Genomic DNA, 24844 nt, shown 5'->3' with positions numbered 1-24844 from the left:
AGTGGTTTTTCAACACTAACCCAAGTGCGAAAAGTGGTTTTTCCACACTAATACAAGTGCAAAAGTGGTTTCCTGCACCAACACAAGTGTGAAAAGTGGTTTTTCAACACTAACACAAGTGCGAAAAGTGGTTTTTCCACACTAATACAAGTGCAAAAGTGGTTTCCTGCACCAACACAAGTGCGAAAAGTGGTTTTTCAACACTAACACAAGTGCGAAAAGTGGTTTTTCAACACTAACACAAGTGCGAAAAGTGGTTTTTCCACACTAATACAAGTGCAAAAGTGGTTTCCTGCACTAACACAACTGCGAAAAGTGGTTTTTCAACACTATCACAAGTGCAAAAAGTGTTTTTTACACACTAATACAAGTGCAAAAAGTGTTTTTTCCACACTAATACAAGTGCAAAGGTGGTTTCCTGCACCAACACAAGTGCGAAAAGTGGTTTTTCAACACTAACACAAGTGCGAAAAGTGGTTTTTCAACACTATCACAAGTGCAAAAAGTGTTTTTTCCACACTAATAAAAGTGCAAAAAGTGTTTTTTCCACACTAATACAAGTGCAAAAGTGGTTTCCTGCACCAACACAAGTGCGAAAAGTGGTTTTTCAACACCAACACAAATGCGAAAAGTGGTTTTTCAACACTATCGCAAGTGCAGAAAGTGTTTTTCCCACACTAATACAAGTGCAAAAGTGGTTTCCTGCACCAACACAAGTGCGAAAAGTGGTTTTTCAACACTAACACAAGTGCGAAAAGTGGTTTTTCAATACTATCACAAGTGCAAAAAGTGTTTTTTCCACACTAGTACAAGTGCAAAAGTGGTTTCCTGCACCAACACAAGTGCGAAAAGTGGTTTTTCAACACTAACACAAGTGTGAAAAGTGGTTTTTCAACACTAACAAAAGTGCAAAAAGTGGATTTTCAACACGAACACAAGTGCAAACAGTGTTTTTTCCACACTAATACAAGTGCAAAAATGGTTTCTTGCACCAACACAAGTGTGAAAAGTGGTTTTTCAACACTATCACAAGTGCAAAAAGTGGTTTTTACACACTAATACAAGTGCAAAAGTGGTTTCCTGCACCAACACAAGTGCGAAAAGTGGTTTTTCAACACTAACACAAGTGCGAAAAGTGGTTTTTCAACACTAACACAAGTGCGAAAAGTGGTTTTTCAACACTAACACAAGTGCGAAAAGTGGTTTTTCAACACTAACACAAGTGCAAAAAGTGGATTTTCAACACAAATACATGTGCAAAAGTGGTTTCCTGCACCAACACAAGTGCGAAAAGTGGTTTTTCAACACTAACACAAGTGCGAAAAGTGGTTTTTCAACACTATCACAAGTGCAAAAAGTGGTTTTCCACACTAATACAAGTGCAAAAGTGGTTTCCTGCACCAACACAAGTGCGAAAAGTGGTTTTTCAACACTAACACAAATGCGAAAAGTGGTTTTTCAACACAAATACAAGTGCAAAAGTGGTTTCCTGCACCAACACAAGTGCGAAAAGTGGTTTTTCAACACTAACACAAGTGCGAAAAGTGGTTTTTCAACACTAACCCAAGTGCGAAAAGTGGTTTTTCCACACTAATACAAGTGCAAAAGTGGTTTCCTGCACCAACACAAGTGTGAAAAGTGGTTTTTCAACACTAACACAAGTGCGAAAAGTGGTTTTTCCACACTAATACAAGTGCAAAAGTGGTTTCCTGCACCAACACAAGTGCGAAAAGTGGTTTTTCAACACTAACACAAGTGCGAAAAGTGGTTTTTCAACACTAACACAAGTGCGAAAAGTGGTTTTTCCACACTAATACAAGTGCAAAAGTGGTTTCCTGCACTAACACAACTGCGAAAAGTGGTTTTTCAACACTATCACAAGTGCAAAAAGTGTTTTTTACACACTAATACAAGTGCAAAAAGTGTTTTTTCCACACTAATACAAGTACAAAGGTGGTTTCCTGCACCAACACAAGTGCGAAAGTGGTTTTTCAACACTAACACAAGTGCGAAAAGTGGTTTTTCAACACTATCACAAGTGCAAAAAGTGTTTTTTCCACACTAATAAAAGTGCAAAAAGTGTTTTTTCCACACTAATACAAGTGCAAAAGTGGTTTCCTGCACCAACACAAGTGCGAAAAGTGGTTTTTCAACACCAACACAAATGCGAAAAGTGGTTTTTCAACACTATCACAAGTGCAGAAAGTGTTTTTCCCACACTAATACAAGTGCAAAAGTGGTTTCCTGCACCAACACAAGTGCGAAAAGTGGTTTTTCAACACTAACACAAGTGCGAAAAGTGGTTTTTCAATACTATCACAAGTGCAAAAAGTGTTTTTTCCACACGAGTACAAGTGCAAAAGTGGTTTCCTGCACCAACACAAGTGCGAAAAGTGGTTTTTCAACACTAACACAAGTGTGAAAAGTGGTTTTTCAACACTAACAAAAGTGCAAAAAGTGGATTTTCAACACGAACACAAGTGCAAACAGTGTTTTTTCCACACTAATACAAGTGCAAAAATGGTTTCCTGCACCAACACAAGTGTGAAAAGTGGTTTTTCAACACTATCACAAGTGCAAAAAGTGGTTTTTACACACTAATACAAGTGCAAAAGTGGTTTCCTGCACCAACACAAGTGCGAAAAGTGGTTTTTCAACACTAACACAAGTGCGAAAAGTGGTTTTTCAACACTAACACAAGTGCGAAAAGTGGTTTTTCAACACTAACACAAGTGCGAAAAGTGGTTTTTCAACACTAACACAAGTGCAAAAAGTGGATTTTCAACACAAATACATGTGCAAAAGTGGTTTCCTGCACCAACACAAGTGCGAAAAGTGGTTTTTCAACACTAACACAAGTGCGAAAAGTGGTTTTTCAACACTATCACAAGTGCAAAAAGTGGTTTTCCACACTAATACAAGTGCAAAAGTGGTTTCCTGCACCAACACAAGTGCGAAAAGTGGTTTTTCAAGACTAACACAAATGCGAAAAGTGGTTTTTCAACACAAATACAAGTGCAAAAGTGGTTTCCTGCACCAACACAAGTGCGAAAAGTGGTTTTTCAACACCAACACAGGTGCGAAAAGTGGTTTTTCAACACTAACACAAGTGCGAAAAGTGGTTTTTCAACACTATCACAAGTGCAAAAAGTATTTTTTCCACACTAATACAAGTGCAAAAGTGGTTTCCTGCACCAACACAAGTGCGAAAAGTGGTTTTTCAACACTAACACAAGTGCGAAAAGTGGTTTTTCCACACTAATACAAGTGCAAAAGTGGTTTCCCGCACCAACACAAGTGCGAAAAGTGGTTTTTCAACACTAACACAAGTGCAAAAAGTGGATTTTCAACACTAACATAAGTGCAAAAAGTGTTTTTTCCACACTAATACAAGTGCAAAAGTGGTTTCCTGCACCAACACAAGTGCGAAAAGTGGTTTTTCAACACCAACACAAGTGTGAAAAGTGGTTTTTCAACACTAACACAAGTGCGAAAAGTGGTTTTTCAACACTATCACAAGTGCAAAAAGTGGTTTTTCCACACTAATACAAGCGCAAAAGTGGTTTCCTGCACCAACACAAGTGGGAAAAGTGGATTTTCAACACTAACACAAGTGCAAAAAGTGGTTTCCTTCACGAACACATGTGCGAAAAGTGGGTTTTCAACACTAACACAAGTGCGAAAAGTGGTTTCCTTCACCAACACCAGTGCGAAAAGTGGTTTTTCAACACTAACACAAGTGCAAAAAGTGGTTTTTCCACACTAATACAAGTGCAAAAGTGGTTTCCTGCACCAACACAAGTGCGAAAAGTGGTTTTTCAACACTAACACAAGTGCGAAAAGTGGTTTTTCAACACTATCACAAGTGCAAAAGTGGTTTCCTGCACCAACACAAGTGCGAAAACTGGTTTTTCAACACTAACACAAGTGCGAAAAGTGGTTTTTTCCACACTAATACAAGTGCAAAAGTGGTTTCCTGCACCAACACAAGTGCGAAAAGTGGTTTTTCAACACTAACACAAGTGCGAAAAGTGGTTTCCTGCACCAACACAAGTGCGAAAAGTGGTTTTTCAACACTAACACAAGTGCGAAAAGTGGTTTTTCAACACTATCACAAGTGCAAAAAGTGTTTTTTCCACACTAACACAAGTGCAAAAGTGGTTTCCTGCACCAACACAAGTGCGAAAAGTGGTTTTTCAAAAATAACAAAAGTGCGAAAAGTGGTTTTTCCACACTAATACAAGTGCAAAAGTGGTTTCCTGCACCAACACAAGTGCGAAAAGTGGTTTTTCAACACTAACCCAAGTGCGAAAAGTGGTTTTTCCACACTAATACAAGTGCAAAAGTGGTTTCCTGCACCAACACAAGTGTGAAAAGTGGTTTTTCAACACTAACACAAGTGCGAAAAGTGGTTTTTCCACACTAATACAAGTGCAAAAGTGGTTTCCTGCACCAACACAAGTGCGAAAAGTGGTTTTTCAACACTAACACAAGTGCGAAAAGTGGTTTTTCAACACTAACACAAGTGCGAAAAGTGGTTTTTCCACACTAATACAAGTGCAAAAGTGGTTTCCTGCACTAACACAACTGCGAAAAGTGGTTTTTCAACACTATCACAAGTGCAAAAAGTGTTTTTTACACACTAATACAAGTGCAAAAAGTGTTTTTTCCACACTAATACAAGTGCAAAGGTGGTTTCCTGCACCAACACAAGTGCGAAAAGTGGTTTTTCAACACTAACACAAGTGCGAAAAGTGGTTTTTCAACACTATCACAAGTGCAAAAAGTGTTTTTTCCACACTAATAAAAGTGCAAAAAGTGTTTTTTCCACACTAATACAAGTGCAAAAGTGGTTTCCTGCACCAACACAAGTGCGAAAAGTGGTTTTTCAACACCAACACAAATGCGAAAAGTGGTTTTTCAACACTATCACAAGTGCAGAAAGTGTTTTTCCCACACTAATACAAGTGCAAAAGTGGTTTCCTGCACCAACACAAGTGCGAAAAGTGGTTTTTCAACACTAACACAAGTGCGAAAAGTGGTTTTTCAATACTATCACAAGTGCAAAAAGTGTTTTTTCCACACTAGTACAAGTGCAAAAGTGGTTTCCTGCACCAACACAAGTGCGAAAAGTGGTTTTTCAACACTAACACAAGTGTGAAAAGTGGTTTTTCAACACTAACAAAAGTGCAAAAAGTGGATTTTCAACACGAACACAAGTGCAAACAGTGTTTTTTCCACACTAATACAAGTGCAAAAATGGTTTCCTGCACCAACACAAGTGTGAAAAGTGGTTTTTCAACACTAACACAAGTGCGAAAAGTGGTTTTTGAACACTATCACAAGTGCAAAAAGTGGTTTTTACACACTAATACAAGTGCAAAAGTGGTTTCCTGCACTAACACAAGTGCGAAAAGTGGTTTTTCAACACTAACACAAGTGCGAAAAGTGGTTTTTCAACACTAACACAAGTGCGAAAAGTGGTTTTTCAACACTAACACAAGTGCGAAAAGTGGTTTTTCAACACTAACACAAGTGCAAAAAGTGGATTTTCAACACAAATACATGTGCAAAAGTGGTTTCCTGCACCAACACAAGTGCGAAAAGTGGTTTTTCAACACTAACACAAGTGCGAAAAGTGGTTTTTCAACACTATCACAAGTGCAAAAAGTGGTTTTCCACACTAATACAAGTGCAAAAGTGGTTTCCTGCACCAACACAAGTGCGAAAAGTGGTTTTTCAACACTAACACAAATGCGAAAAGTGGTTTTTCAACACAAATACAAGTGCAAAAGTGGTTTCCTGCACCAACACAAGTGCGAAAAGTGGTTTTTCAACACCAACACAGGTGCGAAAAGTGGTTTTTCAACACTAACACAAGTGCGAAAAGTGGTTTTTCAACACTATCACAAGTGCAAAAAGTGTTTTTTCCACACTAATACAAGTGCAAAAGTGATTTCCTGCACCAACACAAGTGCGAAAAGTGGTTTTTCAACACTAACACAAGTGCGAAAAGTGGTTTTTCCACACTAATACAAGTGCAAAAGTGGTTTCCCGCACCAACACAAGTGCGAAAAGTGGTTTTTCAACACTAACACAAGTGCAAAAAGTGGATTTTCAACACTAACATAAGTGCAAAAAGTGTTTTTTCCACACTAATACAAGTGCAAAAGTGGTTTCCTGCACCAACACAAGTGCGAAAAGTGGTTTTTCAACACCAACACAAGTGTGAAAAGTGGTTTTTCAACACTAACACAAGTGCGAAAAGTGGTTTTTCAACACTATCACAAGTGCAAAAAGTGGTTTTTCCACACTAATACAAGCGCAAAAGTGGTTTCCTGCACCAACACAAGTGGGAAAAGTGGATTTTCAACACTAACACAAGTGCAAAAAGTGGTTTCCTTCACGAACACATGTGCGAAAAGTGGGTTTTCAACACTAACACAAGTGCGAAAAGTGGTTTCCTTCACCAACACCAGTGCAAAAGTGGTTTCCTGCACCAACACAAGTGCGAAAAGTGGTTTTTCAACACTAACACAAGTGCGAAAAGTGGTTTTTCAATACTATCACAAGTGCAAAAAGTGTTTTTTCCACACTAGTACAAGTGCAAAAGTGGTTTCCTGCACCAACACAAGTGCGAAAAGTGGTTTTTCAACACTAACACAAGTGTGAAAAGTGGTTTTTCAACACTAACAAAAGTGCAAAAAGTGGATTTTCAACACGAACACAAGTGCAAACAGTGTTTTTTCCACACTAATACAAGTGCAAAAATGGTTTCCTGCACCAACACAAGTGTGAAAAGTGGTTTTTCAACACTAACACAAGTGCGAAAAGTGGTTTTTGAACACTATCACAAGTGCAAAAAGTGGTTTTTACACACTAATACAAGTGCAAAAGTGGTTTCCTGCACTAACACAAGTGCGAAAAGTGGTTTTTCAACACTAACACAAGTGCGAAAAGTGGTTTTTCAACACTAACACAAGTGCGAAAAGTGGTTTTTCAACACTAACACAAGTGCGAAAAGTGGTTTTTCAACACTAACACAAGTGCAAAAAGTGGATTTTCAACACAAATACATGTGCAAAAGTGGTTTCCTGCACCAACACAAGTGCGAAAAGTGGTTTTTCAACACTAACACAAGTGCGAAAAGTGGTTTTTCAACACTATCACAAGTGCAAAAAGTGGTTTTCCACACTAATACAAGTGCAAAAGTGGTTTCCTGCACCAACACAAGTGCGAAAAGTGGTTTTTCAACACTAACACAAATGCGAAAAGTGGTTTTTCAACACAAATACAAGTGCAAAAGTGGTTTCCTGCACCAACACAAGTGCGAAAAGTGGTTTTTCAACACCAACACAGGTGCGAAAAGTGGTTTTTCAACACTAACACAAGTGCGAAAAGTGGTTTTTCAACACTATCACAAGTGCAAAAAGTGTTTTTTCCACACTAATACAAGTGCAAAAGTGATTTCCTGCACCAACACAAGTGCGAAAAGTGGTTTTTCAACACTAACACAAGTGCGAAAAGTGGTTTTTCCACACTAATACAAGTGCAAAAGTGGTTTCCCGCACCAACACAAGTGCGAAAAGTGGTTTTTCAACACTAACACAAGTGCAAAAAGTGGATTTTCAACACTAACATAAGTGCAAAAAGTGTTTTTTCCACACTAATACAAGTGCAAAAGTGGTTTCCTGCACCAACACAAGTGCGAAAAGTGGTTTTTCAACACCAACACAAGTGTGAAAAGTGGTTTTTCAACACTAACACAAGTGCGAAAAGTGGTTTTTCAACACTATCACAAGTGCAAAAAGTGGTTTTTCCACACTAATACAAGCGCAAAAGTGGTTTCCTGCACCAACACAAGTGGGAAAAGTGGATTTTCAACACTAACACAAGTGCAAAAAGTGGTTTCCTTCACGAACACATGTGCGAAAAGTGGGTTTTCAACACTAACACAAGTGCGAAAAGTGGTTTCCTTCACCAACACCAGTGCGAAAAGTGGTTTTTCAACACTAACACAAGTGCAAAAAGTGGTTTTTCCACACTAATACAAGTGCAAAAGTGGTTTCCTGCACCAACACAAGTGCGAAAAGTGGTTTTTCAACACTAACACAAGTGCGAAAAGTGGTTTTTCAACACTATCACAAGTGCAAAAGTGGTTTCCTGCACCAACACAAGTGCGAAAACTGGTTTTTCAACACTAACACAAGTGCGAAAAGTGGTTTTTCCACACTAATACAAGTGCAAAAGTGGTTTCCTGCACCAACACAAGTGCGAAAAGTGGTTTTTCAACACTAACACAAGTGCGAAAAGTGGTTTTGCCACACTAATACAAGTGCAAAAGTGGTTTCCTGCACCAACACAAGTGCGAAAAGTGGTTTTTCAACACTAACACAAGTGCGAAAAGTGGTTTTTCCACACTAATGCAAGTGCAAAAGTGGTTTCCTGCACGAACACAAGTGCGAAAACTGGTTTTTCAACACTAACACAACTGCGAAAAGTGGTTTTTCAACACTAACACAACTGCGAAAAGTGGTTTTTCCACACTAATACAAGTGCAAAAGTGGTTTCCTGCACCAACACAAGTGCGAAAAGTGGTTTTTCAACACTAACACAAGTGCGAAAAGTGGTTTTTCAACACTATCACAAGTGCAAAAAGTGTTTTTTCCACACTAATAAAAGTGCAAAAAGTGTTTTTTCCACACTAATACAAGTGCAAAAGTGGTTTCCTGCACCAACACAAGTGTGAAAATTGGTTTTTCAACACTAACACATGTGCGAAAAGTGGTTTTTCAACACTAACACAAGTGCGAAAAGTGGTTTTTCAACACTATCACAAGTGCAAAAAGTGTTTTTTCCACACTAATACAAGTGCAAAAGTGGTTTCCTGCACCAACACAAGTGCGAAAAGTGGTTTTTCAACACTAACACAAGTGCGAAAAGTGGTTTTTCCACACAAATACAAGTGCAAAAGTGGTTTCCCGCACCAACACAAGTGCGAAAACTGGTTTTTCAACACTAACACAAGTGCAAAAAGTGGATTTTCAACACTAACATAAGTGCAAAAAGTGTTTTTTCCACACTAATACAAGTGCAAAAGTGGTTTCCTGCACCAACACAAGTGCGAAAAGTGGTTTTTCAACACCAACACAAGTGTGAAAAGTGGTTTTTCAACACTAACACAAGTGCGAAAAGTGGTTTTTCAACACTATCACAAGTGCAAAAAGTGGTTTTTCCACACTAATACAAGCGCAAAAGTGGTTTCCTGCACCAACACAAGTGGGAAAAGTGGATTTTCAACACTAACACAAGTGCAAAAAGTGGTTTCCTTCACGAACACATGTGCGAAAAGTGGGTTTTCAACACTAACACAAGTGCGAAAAGTGGTTTCCTTCACCAACACCAGTGCGAAAAGTGGTTTTTCAACACTAACACAAGTGCAAAAAGTGGTTTTTCCACACTAATACAAGTGCAAAAGTGGTTTCCTGCACCAACACAAGCGCGAAAAGTGGTTTTTCAACACTAACACAAGTGCGAAAAGTGGTTTTTCAACACTATCACAAGTGCAAAAGTGGTTTCCTGCACCAACACAAGTGCGAAAACTGGTTTTTCAACACTAACACAAGTGCGAAAAGTGGTTTTTCAACACTAACACAAGTGCGAAAAGTGGTTTTTCAACACTAACACAAGTGCAAAAAGTGGATTTTCAACACAAATACATGTGCAAAAGTGGTTTCCTGCACCAACACAAGTGCGAAAAGTGGTTTTTCAACACTAACACAAGTGCGAAAAGTGGTTTTTCAACACTATCACAAGTGCAAAAAGTGGTTTTCCACAATAATACAAGTGCAAAAGTGGTTTCCTGCACCAACACAAGTGCGAAAAGTGGTTTTTCAACACTAACACAAATGCGAAAAGTGGTTTTTCAACACAAATACAAGTGCAAAAGTGGTTTCCTGCACCAACACAAGTGCGAAAAGTGGTTTTTCAACACCAACACAGGTGCGAAAAGTGGTTTTTCAACACTAACACAAGTGCGAAAAGTGGTTTTTCAACACTATCACAAGTGCAAAAAGTGTTTTTTCCACACTAATACAAGTGCAAAAGTGGTTTCCTGCACCAACACAAGTGCGAAAAGTGGTTTTTCAACACTAACACAAGTGCGAAAAGTGGTTTTTCCACACTAATACAAGTGCAAAAGTGGTTTCCCGCACCAACACAAGTGCGAAAAGTGGTTTTTCAACACTAACACAAGTGCAAAAAGTGGATTTTCAACACTAACATAAGTGCAAAAAGTGTTTTTTCCACACTAATACAAGTGCAAAAGTGGTTTCCTGCACCAACACAAGTGCGAAAAGTGGTTTTTCAACACCAACACAAGTGTGAAAAGTGGTTTTTCAACACTAACACAAGTGCGAAAAGTGGTTTTTCAACACTATCACAAGTGCAAAAAGTGGTTTTTCCACACTAATACAAGCGCAAAAGTGGTTTCCTGCACCAACACAAGTGGGAAAAGTGGATTTTCAACACTAACACAAGTGCAAAAAGTGGTTTCCTTCACGAACACATGTGCGAAAAGTGGGTTTTCAACACTAACACAAGTGCGAAAAGTGGTTTCCTTCACCAACACCAGTGCGAAAAGTGGTTTTTCAACACTAACACAAGTGCAAAAAGTGGTTTTTCCACACTAATACAAGTGCAAAAGTGGTTTCCTGCACCAACACAAGTGCGAAAAGTGGTTTTTCAACACTAACACAAGTGCGAAAAGTGGTTTTTCAACACTATCACAAGTGCAAAAGTGGTTTCCTGCACCAACACAAGTGCGAAAACTGGTTTTTCAACACTAACACAAGTGCGAAAAGTGGTTTTTCCACACTAATACAAGTGCAAAAGTGGTTTCCTGCATCAACACAAGTGCGAAAAGTGGTTTTTCAACACTAACACAAGTGCGAAAAGTGGTTTTGCCACACTAATACAAGTGCAAAAGTGGTTTCCTGCACCAACACAAGTGCGAAAAGTGGTTTTTCAACACTAACACAAGTGCGAAAAGTGGTTTTTCCACACTAATACAAGTGCAAAAGTGGTTTCCTGCACGAACACAAGTGCGAAAACTGGTTTTTCAACACTAACACAACTGCGAAAAGTGGTTTTTCAACACTAACACAACTGCGAAAAGTGGTTTTTCCACACTAATACAAGTGCAAAAGTGGTTTCCTGCACCAACACAAGTGCGAAAAGTGGTTTTTCAACACTAACACAAGTGCGAAAAGTGGTTTTTCAACACTATCACAAGTGCAAAAAGTGTTTTTTCCACACTAATAAAAGTGCAAAAAGTGTTTTTTCCACACTAATACAAGTGCAAAAGTGGTTTCCTGCACCAACACAAGTGTGAAAATTGGTTTTTCAACACTAACACATGTGCGAAAAGTGGTTTTTCAACACTAACACAAGTGCGAAAAGTGGTTTTTCAACACTATCACAAGTGCAAAAAGTGTTTTTTCCACACTAATACAAGTGCAAAAGTGGTTTCCTGCACCAACACAAGTGCGAAAAGTGGTTTTTCAACACTAACACAAGTGCGAAAAGTGGTTTTTCCACACTAATACAAGTGCAAAAGTGGTTTCCCGCACCAACACAAGTGCGAAAACTGGTTTTTCAACACTAACACAAGTGCAAAAAGTGGATTTTCAACACTAACATAAGTGCAAAAAGTGTTTTTTCCACACTAATACAAGTGCAAAAGTGGTTTCCTGCACCAACACAAGTGCGAAAAGTGGTTTTTCAACACCAACACAAGTGTGAAAAGTGGTTTTTCAACACTAACACAAGTGCGAAAAGTGGTTTTTCAACACTATCACAAGTGCAAAAAGTGGTTTTTCCACACTAATACAAGCGCAAAAGTGGTTTCCTGCACCAACACAAGTGGGAAAAGTGGATTTTCAACACTAACACAAGTGCAAAAAGTGGTTTCCTTCACGAACACATGTGCGAAAAGTGGGTTTTCAACACTAACACAAGTGCGAAAAGTGGTTTCCTTCACCAACACCAGTGCGAAAAGTGGTTTTTCAACACTATCACAAGTGCAAAAGTGGTTTCCTGCACCAACACAAGTGCGAAAACTGGTTTTTCAACACTAACACAAGTGCGAAAAGTGGTTTTTTCCACACTAATACAAGTGCAAAAGTGGTTTCCTGCACCAACGCAAGTGCGAAAAGTGGTTTTTCAACACTAACACAAGTGCGAAAAGTGGTTTTTCCACACTAATACAAGTGCAAAAGTGGTTTCCTGCACCAACACAAGTGCGAAAACTGGTTTTTCAACACTAACACAAGTGCGAAAAGTGGTTTTTCAACACCAACACAACTGCGAAAAGTGGTTTTTCCACACTAATACAAGTGCAAAAGTGGTTTCATGCACCAACACAAGTGCGAAAAGTGATTTTTCAACACTAACACAAGTGCGAAAAGTGGTTTTTCAACACTATCACAAGTGCAAAAAGTGTTTTTTCCACACTAATAAAAGTGCAAAAAGTGTTTTTTCCACACTAATACAAGTGCAAAAGTGGTTTCCTGCACCAACACAAGTGTGAAAATTGGTTTTTCAACACTAACACATGTGCGAAAAGTGGTTTTTCAACACTAACACAAGTGCGAAAAGTGGTTTTTCAACACTATCACAAGTGCAAAAAGTGTTTTTTCCACACTAATACAAGTGCAAAAGTGGTTTCCTGCACCAACACAAGTGCGAAAAGTGGTTTTTCAACACTAACACAAGTGCGAAAAGTGGTTTTTCAACACTATCACAAGTGCAAAAAGTGTTTTTTCCACACTAATAAAAGTGCAAAAAGTGTTTTTTCCACACTAATACAAGTGCAAAAGTGGTTTCCTGCACCAACACAAGTGCGAAAAGTGGTTTTTCAACACTAACACAAGTGCGAAAAGTGGTTTTTCAACACTATCACAAGTGCAAAAAGTGTTTTTTCCACACTAATACAAGTGCAAAAGTGGTTTCCTGCACCAACACAAGTGCGAAAAGTGGTTTTTCAACACTAACACAAGTGCGAAAAGTGGTTTTTCAACACTAATACAAGTGCGAAAAGTGGTTTTTCCACACTAATACAAGTGCAAAAGTGGTTTCCTGCACTAACACAAGTGCGAAAAGTGGTTTTTCAACACTAACACAAGTGCGAAAAGTGGTTTTTCAACACTATCACAAGTGCAAAAAGGGTTTTTTCCACACTAATACAATTGCAAAAAGTGTTTTTTCCACACTAATACAAGTGCAAAAGTGGTTTCCTGCACCAACACAAGTGCGAAAAGTGGTTTTTCAACACTAACACAAGTGCGAAAAGTGGTTTTTCAACAATAACACAAGTGCGAAAAGTTGTTTTTCAACACTATCACAAGTGCAAAAAGTGTTTTTTCCACACTAATATAAGTGCAAAAAGTGTTTTTTCCACACTAATACAAGTGCAAAAGTGGTTTCCTGCACCAACACAAGTGCGAAAAGTGGTTTTTCAACACTAACACAAGTGCGAAAAGTGGTTTTTCAACACTAACACAAGTGCGAAAAGTGGTTTTTCAACACTATCAAAAGGGCAAAAAGTGTTTTTTCCACACTAATACAAGTGCAAAAGTGGTTTCCTGCACCAACACAAGTCCGAAAAGTGGTTTTTCAACACTAACACAAGTGCGAAAAGTGGTTTTTCAACACTATCACAAGTGCAAAAAGTGTTTTTTCCACAGTAATACAAGTGCAAAAGTGGTTTCCTGCACCAACACAAGTGCGAAAAGTGGTTTTTCAACACTAACACAAGAGTGAAAAGTGGTTTGTGGACAAAAGTGGCAAAAAGTGGACACAAGTGCAAACAGTGTTTTTTTCCACACTAATACAAGTGCAAAAGTGGTTTCCTGCACCAACACAAGCGCGAAAAGTGGTTTTTCAACACTAACACAAGAGCGAAAAGTGGTTTTTCAACACTATCACAAGTGCAAAAAGTGTTTTTTTCCACACTAATACAAGTGCAAAAGTGGTTTCCTGCACCAACACAAGTGCGAAAAGTGGTTTTTCAACACTAACACAAGTGCGAAAAGTGGTTTTTCAACACTAACACAAGTGCGAAAAGTGGTTTTTCAACACTATCACAAGTGCAAAAAGTGTTTTTTCCACACTAATACAAGTGCAAAAGTGGTTTCCTGCACCAACACAAGTGTGAAAAGTGGTTTTTCAACACCAACACAAGTGCGAAAAGTGGTTTTTCAACACTATCACAACTGCAAAAAGTGTTTTTTCCACAATAATACAAGTGCAAAAGTGGTTTCCTGCGCCAACACAAGTGCGAAAAGTGGTTTTTCAACACTAACACAAGTGCGAAAAGTGGTTTTTCAACACTATCACAAGTGCAAAAAGTGTTTTTTCCACACTAATACAAGTGCAAAAGTGGTTTCCTGCACCAACACAAGTGCGAAAAGTGGTTTTTCAACACTAACACAAGTGCGAAAAGTGGTTTTTCAACACTAACACAAGTGCAATAAGTGGATTTTCAACACTAACACAAGTGCAAACAGTGTTTTTTTCCACACTAATACAAGTGCAAAAGTGGTTTCCTGCACCAACACAAGTGCGAAAACTGGTTTTTCAACACTAACACAAGTGCGAAAAGTGGTTTTTCCACACTAATACAAGTGCGAAAAGTGGTTTTTCAACACTATCACAAGTGCAAAAGTGGTTTCCTGCACCAACACAAGTGCGAAAACTGGTTTTTCAACACTAACACAAGTGCGAAAAGTGGTTTTTCCACACTAATACAAGTGCAAAAGTGGTTTCCTGCACCAACGCAAGTGCGAAAAGTGGTTTTTCAACACTAACACAAGTGCGAAAAGTGGTTTTTCCACACTAATACAAGTGCAAAAGTGGTTTCCTGCACCAACACAAGTGCGAAAACTGGTTTTTCAACACTAACACAAGTGCGAAAAGTGGTTTTTCAACACTAACACAACTGCGAAAAGTGGTTTTTCCACACTAATACAAGTGCAAAAGTGGTTTCCTGCACCAACACAAGTGCGAAAAGTGGTTTTTCAACACTAACACAAGTGCGAAAAGTGGTTTTTCAACACTATCACAAGTGCAAAAAGTGTTTTTTCCACACTAATAAAAGTGCAAAAAGTGTTTTTTCCACACTAATACAAGTGCAAAAGTGGTTTCCTGCACCAACACAAGTGTGAAAATTGGTTTTTCAACACTAACACATGTGCGAAAAGTGGTTTTTCAACACTAACACAAGTGCGAAAAGTGGTTTTTCAACACTATCACAAGTGCAAAAAGTGTTTTTTCCACACTAATACAAGTGCAAAAGTGGTTTCCTGCACCAACACAAGTGCGAAAAGTGGTTTTTCAACACTAACACAAGTGCGAAAAGTGGTTTTTCAACACTATCACAAGTGCAAAAAGTGTTTTTTCCACACTAATAAAAGTGCAAAAAGTGTTTTTTCCACACTAATACAAGTGCAAAAGTGGTTTCCTGCACCAACACAAGTGCGAAAAGTGGTTTTTCAACACTAACACAAGTGCGAAAAGTGGTTTTTCAACACTATCACAAGTGCAAAAAGTGTTTTTTCCACACTAATACAAGTGCAAAAGTGGTTTCCTGCACCAACACAAGTGCGAAAAGTGGTTTTTCAACACTAACACAAGTGCGAAAAGTGGTTTTTCAACACTAACACAAGTGCGAAAAGTGGTTTTTCCACACTAATACAAGTGCAAAAGTGGTTTCCTGCACTAACACAAGTGCGAAAAGTGGTTTTTCAACACTAACACAAGTGCGAAAAGTGGTTTTTCAACACTATCACAAGTGCAAAAAGTGTTTTTTCCACACTAATACAATTGCAAAAAGTGTTTTTTCCACACTAATACAAGTGCAAAAGTGGTTTCCTGCACCAACACAAGTGCGAAAAGTGGTTTTTCAACACTAACACAAGTGCGAAAAGTGGTTTTTCAACAATAACACAAGTGCGAAAAGTTGTTTTTCAACACTATCACAAGTGCAAAAAGTGTTTTTTCCACACTAATACAAGTGCAAAAAGTGTTTTTTCCACACTAATACAAGTGCAAAAGTGGTTTCCTGCACCAACACAAGTGCGAAAAGTGGTTTTTCAACACTAACACAAGTGCGAAAAGTGGTTTTTCAACACTAACACAAGTGCGAAAAGTGGTTTTTCAACACTATCAAAAGGGCAAAAAGTGTTTTTTCCACACTAATACAAGTGCAAAAGTGGTTTCCTGCACCAACACAAGTCCGAAAAGTGGTTTTTCAACACTAACACAAGTGCGAAAAGTGGTTTTTCAACACTATCACAAGTGCAAAAAGTGTTTTTTCCACACTAATACAAGTGCAAAAGTGGTTTCCTGCACCAACACAAGTGCGAAAAGTGGTTTTTCAACACTAACACAAGAGTGAAAAGTGGTTTGTGGACAAAAGTGGCAAAAAGTGGACACAAGTGCAAACAGTGTTTTTTTCCACACTAATACAAGTGCAAAAGTGGTTTCCTGCACCAACACAAGAGCGAAAAGTGGTTTTTCAACACTAACACAAGAGCGAAAAGTGGTTTTTCAACACTATCACAAGTGCAAAAAGTGTTTTTTCCACACTAATACAAGTGCAAAAGTGGTTTCCTGCACCAACACAAGTGCGAAAAGTGGTTTTTCAACACTAACACAAGTGCGAAAAGTGGTTTTTCTACACTAACACAAGTGCGAAAAGTGGTTTTTCAACACTATCACAAGTGCAAAAAGTGTTTTTTCCACACTAATACAAGTGCAAAAGTGGTTTCCTGCACCAACACAAGTGTGAAAAGTGGTTTTTCAACACCAACACAAGTGCGAAAAGTGGTTTTTCAACACTATCACAACTGCAAAAAGTGTTTTTTCCACAATAATACAAGTGCAAAAGTGGTTTCCTGCACCAACACAAGTGCGAAAAGTGGTTTTTCAACACTAACACAAGTGCGAAAAGTGGTTTTTCAACACTATCACAAGTGCAAAAAGTGTTTTTTCCACACTAATACAAGTGCAAAAGTGGTTTCCTGCACCAACACAAGTGCGAAAAGTGGTTTTTCAACACTAACACAAGTGCGAAAAGTGGTTTTTCAACACTAACACAAGTGCAATAAGTGGATTTTCAACACTAACACAAGTGCAAACAGTGTTTTTTTCCACACTAATACAAGTGCAAAAGTGGTTTCCTGCACCAACACAAGTGCGAAAAGTGGTTTTTCAACACTATCACAAGTGCAAAAAGTGTTTTTCCCACACTAATACAAGTGCAAAAGTGGTTTCCTGCACCAACACAAGTGCGAAAAGTGGTTTTTCAACACTAACACAAGTGCGAAAAGTGGTTTTCAACACTATCACAAGTGCAAAAAGTGTTTTTTCCACACTAATACAAGTGCAAAAGTGGTTTCCTGCACCAACACAAGTGCGAAAAGTGGTTTTTCAACACTAACACAAGTGCGAAAAGTGGTTTTTCAACACTAACACAAGTGCGAAAAGTGGTTTTTCAACACTAACACAAGTGCAAAAAGTGGATTTTCAACACAAATACATGTGCAAAAGTGGTTTCCTGCACCAACACAAGTGCGAAAAGTGGTTTTTCAACACTAACACAAGTGCGAAAAGTGGTTTTTCAACACTATCACAAGTGCAAAAAGTGGTTTTCCACACTAATACAAGTGCAAAAGTGGTTTCCTGCACCAACACAAGTGCGAAAAGTGGTTTTTCAACACTAACACAAGTGTGAAAAGTGGTTTTTCAACACTAACACAAGTGCAAAAAGTGGATTTTCAACACAAATACAAGTGCAAAAGTGGTTTCCTGCACCAACACAAGTGCGAAAAGTGGTTTTTCAACACCAACACAGGTGCGAAAAGTGGTTTTTCAACACTAACACAAGTGCGAAAAGTGGTTTTTCAACACTATCACAAGTGCAAAAAGTGTTTTTTCCACACTAATACAAGTGCAAAAGTGGTTTCCTGCACCAACACAAGTGCGAAAAGTGGTTTTTCAGCATTAACACAAGTGCGAAAAGTGGTTTTTCAACACTAACACAAGTGCGAAAAGTGGTTTTTCAACACTAATACAAGTGCAAAAGTGGTTTCCCGCACCAACACAAGTGCGAAAAGTGGTTTTTCAACACTAACACAAGTGCAAAAAGTGGATTTTCAACACTATCACAAGTGCAAAAAGTGGTTTTTCCACACTAATACAAGTGCAAAAGTGGTTTCCTGCACCAACACAAGTGGGAAAAGTGGATTTTCAACACTAACACAAGTGCAAAAAGTGGTTTCCTTCACGAACACATGTGCGAAAAGTGGGTTTTCAACACTAACACAAGTGCGAAAAGTGGTTTCCTTCACCAACACCAGTGTGAAAAGTGGTTTTTCAACACCAACACAAGTGCGAAAAGTGGTTTTTCAACAGTATCACAAGTGCAAAAAGTGTTTTTTCCACACTAATACAAGTGCAAAAGTGGTTTCCTGCACCAACACAAGTGCGAAAAGTGGTTTTTCAACACTATCACAAGTGCAAAAAGTGTTTTTTTCCACACTAATACAAGTGCAAAAGTGGTTTCCTGCACCAACACAAGTGCGAAAAGTGGTTTTTCAACACTAACACAAGAGTGAAAAGTGGTTTGTGGACAAAAGTGGCAAAAAGTGGACACAAGTGCAAACAGTGTTTTTTTCCACACTAATACAAGTGCAAAAGTGGTTTCCTGCACCAACACAAGAGCGAAAAGTGGTTTTTCAACACTAACACAAGAGCGAAAAGTGGTTTTTCAACACTATCACAAGTGCAAAAAGTGTTTTTTCCACACTAATACAAGTGCAAAAGTGGTTTCCTGCACCAACACAAGTGCGAAAAGTGGTTTTTCAACACTAACACAAGTGCGAAAAGTGGTTTTTCAACACTATCACAAGTGCAAAAAGTGTTTTTTCCACACTAATACAAGTGCAAAAGTGGTTTCCTGCACCAACACAAGTGTGAAAAGTGGTTTTTCAACACCAACACAAGTGCGAAAAGTGGTTTTTCAACACTATCACAACTGCAAAAAGTGTTTTTTCCACAATAATACAAGTGCAAAAGTGGTTTCCTGCACCAACACAAGTGCGAAAAGTGGTTTTTCAACACTAACACAAGTGCGAAAAGTGCTTTTTCAACACTATCACAAGTGCAAAAAGTGTTTTTTCCACACTAATACAAGTGCAAAAGTGGTTTCCTGCACCAACACAAGTGCGAAAAGTGGTTTTTCAACACTAACACAAGTGCGAAAAGTGGTTTTTCAACACTAACACAACTGCAAAAAGTGGATTTTCAACACTAACACAAGTGCAAACAGTGTTTTTTTCCACACTAATACAAGTGCAAAAGTGGTTTCCTGCACCAACACAAGTGCGAAAAGTGGTTTTTCAACACTATCACAAGTGCAAAAAGTGTTTTTCCCACACTAATACAAGTGCAAAAGTGGTTTCCTGCACCAACACAAGTGCGAAAAGTGGTTTTTCAACACTAACACAAGTGCGAAAAGTGGTTTTTCAACACTATCACAAGTGCAAAAAGTGTTTTTTCCACACTAATACAAGTGCAAAAGTGGTTTCCTGCACCAACACAAGTGCGAAAAGTGGTTTTTCAACACTAACACAATTGCGAAAAGTGGTTTTTCAACACTAACACAAGTGCGAAAAGTGGTTTTTCAACACTAACACAAGTGCAAAAAGTGGATTTTCAACACAAATACATGTGCAAAAGTGGTTTCCTGCACCAACACAAGTGCGAAAAGTGGTTTTTCAACACTAACACAAGTGCGAAAAGTGGTTTTTCAACACTATCACAAGTGCAAAAAGTGGTTTTCCACACTAATACAAGTGCAAAAGTGGTTTCCTGCACCAACACAAGTGCGAAAAGTGGTTTTTCAACACTAACACAAGTGCGAAAAGTGGTTTTTCAACACTAACACAAGTGCAAAAAGTGGATTTTCAACACAAATACAAGTGCAAAAGTGGTTTCCTGCACCAACACAAGTGCGAAAAGTGGTTTTTCAACACCAACACAGGTGCGAAAAGTGGTTTTTCAACACTAACACAAGTGCGAAAAGTCGTTTTTCAACACTATCACAAGTGCAAAAAGTGTTTTTTCCACACTAATACAAGTGCAAAAGTGGTTTCCTGCACCAACACAAGTGCGAAAAGTGGTTTTTCAGCATTAACACAAGTGCGAAAAGTGGTTTTTCAACACTAACACAAGTGCGAAAAGTGGTTTTTCCACACTAATACAAGTGCAAAAGTGGTTTCCCGCACCAACACAAGTGCGAAAAGTGGTTTTTCAACACTAACACAAGTGCAAAAAGTGGATTTTCAACACTAACATAAGTGCAAAAAGTGTTTTTTCCACACTAATACAAGTGCAAAAGTGGTTTCCTGCACCAACACAAGTGCAAAAAGTGGTTTTTCAACATTAACACAAGTGCGAAAAGTGGTTTTTCAACACTAACAAGTCCGAAAAGTGGTTTTTCCACACTAATACAAGTGCAAAATTGGTTTCCTGCACCAACACAAGTGCGAAAAGTGCTTTTTCAACACCAACACAAGTGTGAAAAGTGGTTTTTCAACACTAGCACAAGTGCAAAAAGTGGTTTTTCCACACTAATACAAGTGCAAAAGTGGTTTCCTGCACCAACACAAGTGGGAAAAGTGGATTTTCAACACTAACACAAGTGCAAAAAGTGGTTTCCTTCACGAACACATGTGCGAAAAGTGGGTTTTCAACACTAACACAAGTGCGAAAAGTGGTTTCCTTCACCAACACCAGTGCGAAAAGTGGTTTTTCCACACTAATACAAGTGCAAAAGTGGTTTCCTGCACCAACACAAGTGCGAAAAGTGGTTTTTCAACACTAACACAAGTGCGAAAAGTGGTTTTTCAACACTATCACAAGTGCAAAAAGTGTTTTTTCCACACTAACACAAGTGCAAAAGTGGTTTCCTGCACCAACACAAGTGCGAAAAGTGGTTTTTCAACACTAACAAAAGTGCGAAAAGTGGTTTTTCAACACTAACCCAAGTGCGAAAAGTGGTTTTTCCACACTAATACAAGTGCAAAAGTGGTTTCCTGCACCAACACAAGTGTGAAAAGTGGTTTTTCAACACTAACACAAGTGCGAAAAGTGGTTTTTCCACACTAATACAAGTGCAAAAGTGGTTTCCTGCACCAACACAAGTGCGAAAAGTGGTTTTTCAACACTAACACAAGTGCGAAAAGTGGTTTTTCAACACTAACACAAGTGCGAAAAGTGGTTTTTCCACACTAATACAAGTGCAAAAGTGGTTTCCTGCACTAACACAACTGCGAAAAGTGGTTTTTCAACACTATCACAAGTGCAAAAAGTGTTTTTTACACACTAATACAAGTGCAAAAAGTGTTTTTTCCACACTAATACAAGTGCAAAGGTGGTTTCCTGCACCAACACAAGTGCGAAAAGTGGTTTTTCAACACTAACACAAGTGCAAAAAGTGGTTTTTCAACACTATCACAAGTGCAAAAAGTGTTTTTTCCACACTAATAAAAGTGCAAAAAGTGTTTTTTCCACACTAATACAAGTGCAAAAGTGGTTTCCTGCACCAACACAAGTGCGAAAAGTGGTTTTTCAACACCAACACAAATGCTAAAAGTGGTTTTTCAACACTATCACAAGTGCAGAAAGTGTTTTTCCCACACTAATACAAGTGCAAAAGTGGTTTCCTGCACCAACACAAGTGCGAAAAGTGGTTTTTCAACACTAACACAAGTGTGAAAAGTGGTTTTTCCACACTAATACAAGTGCAAAAGCGGTTTCCTGCAACAACACAAGTGCGAAAAGTGGTTTTTCAACACTAACAAGTCCGAAAAGTGGTTTTTCCACACTAATACAAGTGCAAAATTGGTTTCCTGCACCAACACAAGTGCGAAAAGTGGTTTTTCAACACCAACACAAGTGTGAAAAGTGGTTTTTCAACACTAGCACAAGTGCGAAAAGTGGTTTTTCAACACTATCACAAGTGCAAAAAGTGGTTTTTCCACACTAATACAAGTGCAAAAGTGGTTTCCTGCACCAACACAAGTGGGAAAAGTGGATTTTCAACACTAACACAAGTGCAAAAAGTGGTTTCCTTCACGAACACATGTGCGAAAAGTGGGTTTTCAACACTAACACAAGTGCGAAAAGTGGTTTCCTTCACCAACACCAGTGCGAAAAGTGGTTTTTCAACACTAACACAAGTGCAAAAAGTGGTTTTTCCACACTAATACAAGTGCAAAAGTGGTTTCCTGCACCAACACAAGTGCGAAAAGTGGTTTTTCAACACTAACACAAGTGCGAAAAGTGGTTTTTCAACACTATCACAAGTGCAAAAAGTGTTTTTTCCACACTAACACAAGTGCAAAAGTGGTTTCCTGCACCAACACAAGTGCGAAAAGTGGTTTTTCAACACTAACAAAAGTGCGAAAAGTGGTTTTTCCACACTAATACAAGTGCAAAAGTGGTTTCCTGCACCAACACAAGTGCGAAAAGTGGTTTTTCAACACTAATACAAGTGCAAAAGTGGTTTCCTGCACCAACACAAGTGTGAAAAGTGGTTTTTCAACACTAACACAAGTGCGAAAAGTGGTTTTTCCACACTAATACAAGTGCAAAAGTGGTTTCCTGCACCAACACAAGTGCGAAAAGTGGTTTTTCAACACTAACACAAGTGCGAAAAGTGGTTTTTCAACACTAACACAAGTGCGAAAAGTGGTTTTTCCACACTAATACAAGTGCAAAAGTGGTTTCCTGCACTAACACAACTGCGAAAAGTGGTTTTTCAACACTAATACAAGTGCAAAAAGTGTTTTTTCCACACTAATACAAGTGCAAAGGTGGTTTCCTGCACCAACACAAGTGCGAAAAGTGGTTTTTCAACACTAACACAAGTGCAAAAAGTGGTTTTTCAACACTATCACAAGTGCAAAAAGTGTTTTTTCCACACTAATAAAAGTGCAAAAAGTGTTTTTTCCACACTAATACAAGTGCAAAAGTGGTTTCCTGCACCAACACAAGTGCGAAAAGTGGTTTTTCAACACCAACACAAATGCGAAAAGTGGTTTTTCAACACTATCACAAGTGCAGAAAGTGTTTTTCCCACACTAATACAAGTGCAAAAGTGGTTTCCTGCACCAACACAAGTGCGAAAAGTGGTTTTTTAACACTAACACAAGTGCGAAAAGTGGTTTTTCAATACTATCACAAGTGCAAAAAGTGTTTTTTCCACACTAGTACAAGTGCAAAAGTGGTTTCCTGCACCAACACAAGTGCGAAAAGTGGTTTTTCAACACTAACACAAGTGTGAAAAGTGGTTTTTCAACACTAACAAAAGTGCAAAAAGTGGATTTTCAACACGAACACAAGAGCAAACAGTGTTTTTTCCACACTAATACAAGTGCAAAAATGGTTTCCTGCACCAACACAAGTGTGAAAAGTGGTTTTTCAACACTAACACAAGTGCGAAAAGTGGTTTTTCAACACTATCACAAGTGCAAAAAGTGGTTTTTACACACTAATACAAGTGCAAAAGTGGTTTCCTGCACCAACACAAGTGCGAAAAGTGGTTTTTCAACACTAACACAAGTGCGAAAAGTGGTTTTTCAACACTAACACAAGTGCGAAAAGTGGTTTTTCAACACTAACACAAGTGCAAAAAGTGGATTTTTCAACACAAATACATGTGCAAAAGTGGTTTCCTGCACCAACACAAGTGCGAAAAGTGGTTTTTCAACACTAACACAAGTGCGAAAAGTGGTTTTTCAACACTATCACAAGTGCAAAAAGTGGTTTTCCACACTAATACAAGTGCAAAAGTGGTTTCCTGCACCAACACAAGTGCGAAAAGTGGTTTTTCAACACTAACACAAATGCGAAAAGTGGTTTTTCAACACAAATACAAGTGCAAAAGTGGTTTCCTGCACCAACACAAGTGCGAAAAGTGGTTTTTCAACACCAACACAGGTGCGAAAAGTGGTTTTTCAACACTAACACAAGTGCGAAAAGTGGTTTTTCAACACTATCACAAGTGCAAAAAGTGTTTTTTCCACAGTAATACAAGTGCAAAAGTGGTTTCCTGCACCAACACAAGTGCGAAAAGTGGTTTTTCAACACTAACACAAGTGCGAAAAGTGGTTTTTCCACACTAATACAAGTGCAAAGGTGGTTTCCCGCACCAACACAAGTGCGAAAAGTGGTTTTTCAACACTAACACAAGTGCAAAAAGTGGATTTTCAACACTAACATAAGTGCAAAAAGTGTTTTTTCCACACTAATACAAGTGCAAAAGTGGTTTCCTGCACCAACACAAGTGCGAAAAGTGGTTTTTCAACACCAACACAAGTGTGAAAAGTGGTTTTTCAACACTAAAACAAGTGCGAAAAGTGGTTTTTCAACACTATCACAAGTGCAAAAAGTGGTTTTTCCACACTAATACAAGCGCAAAAGTGGTTTCCTGCACCAACACAAGTGGGAAAAGTGGATTTTCAACACTAACACAAGTGCAAAAAGTGGTTTCCTTCACGAACACATGTGCGAAAAGTGGGTTTTCAACACTAACACAAGTGCGAAAAGTGGTTTCCTTCACCAACACCAGTGCGAAAAGTGGTTTTTCAACACTAACACAAGTGCAAAAAGTGGTTTTTCCACACTAATACAAGTGCAAAAGTGGTTTCCTGCACCAACACAAGGGCGAAAAGTGGTTTTTCAACACTAACACAAGTGCGAAAAGTGGTTTTTCCAC

The sequence above is a fragment of the Myxine glutinosa genome, chromosome 6 (assembly GCF_964187855.1).
Source record: "Myxine glutinosa chromosome 6, kmMyxGlut1.1, whole genome shotgun sequence".
Taxonomy (NCBI): Eukaryota; Metazoa; Chordata; class Myxini; order Myxiniformes; family Myxinidae; genus Myxine; species Myxine glutinosa.
This window is presented reverse-complemented; position numbering follows the sequence as displayed.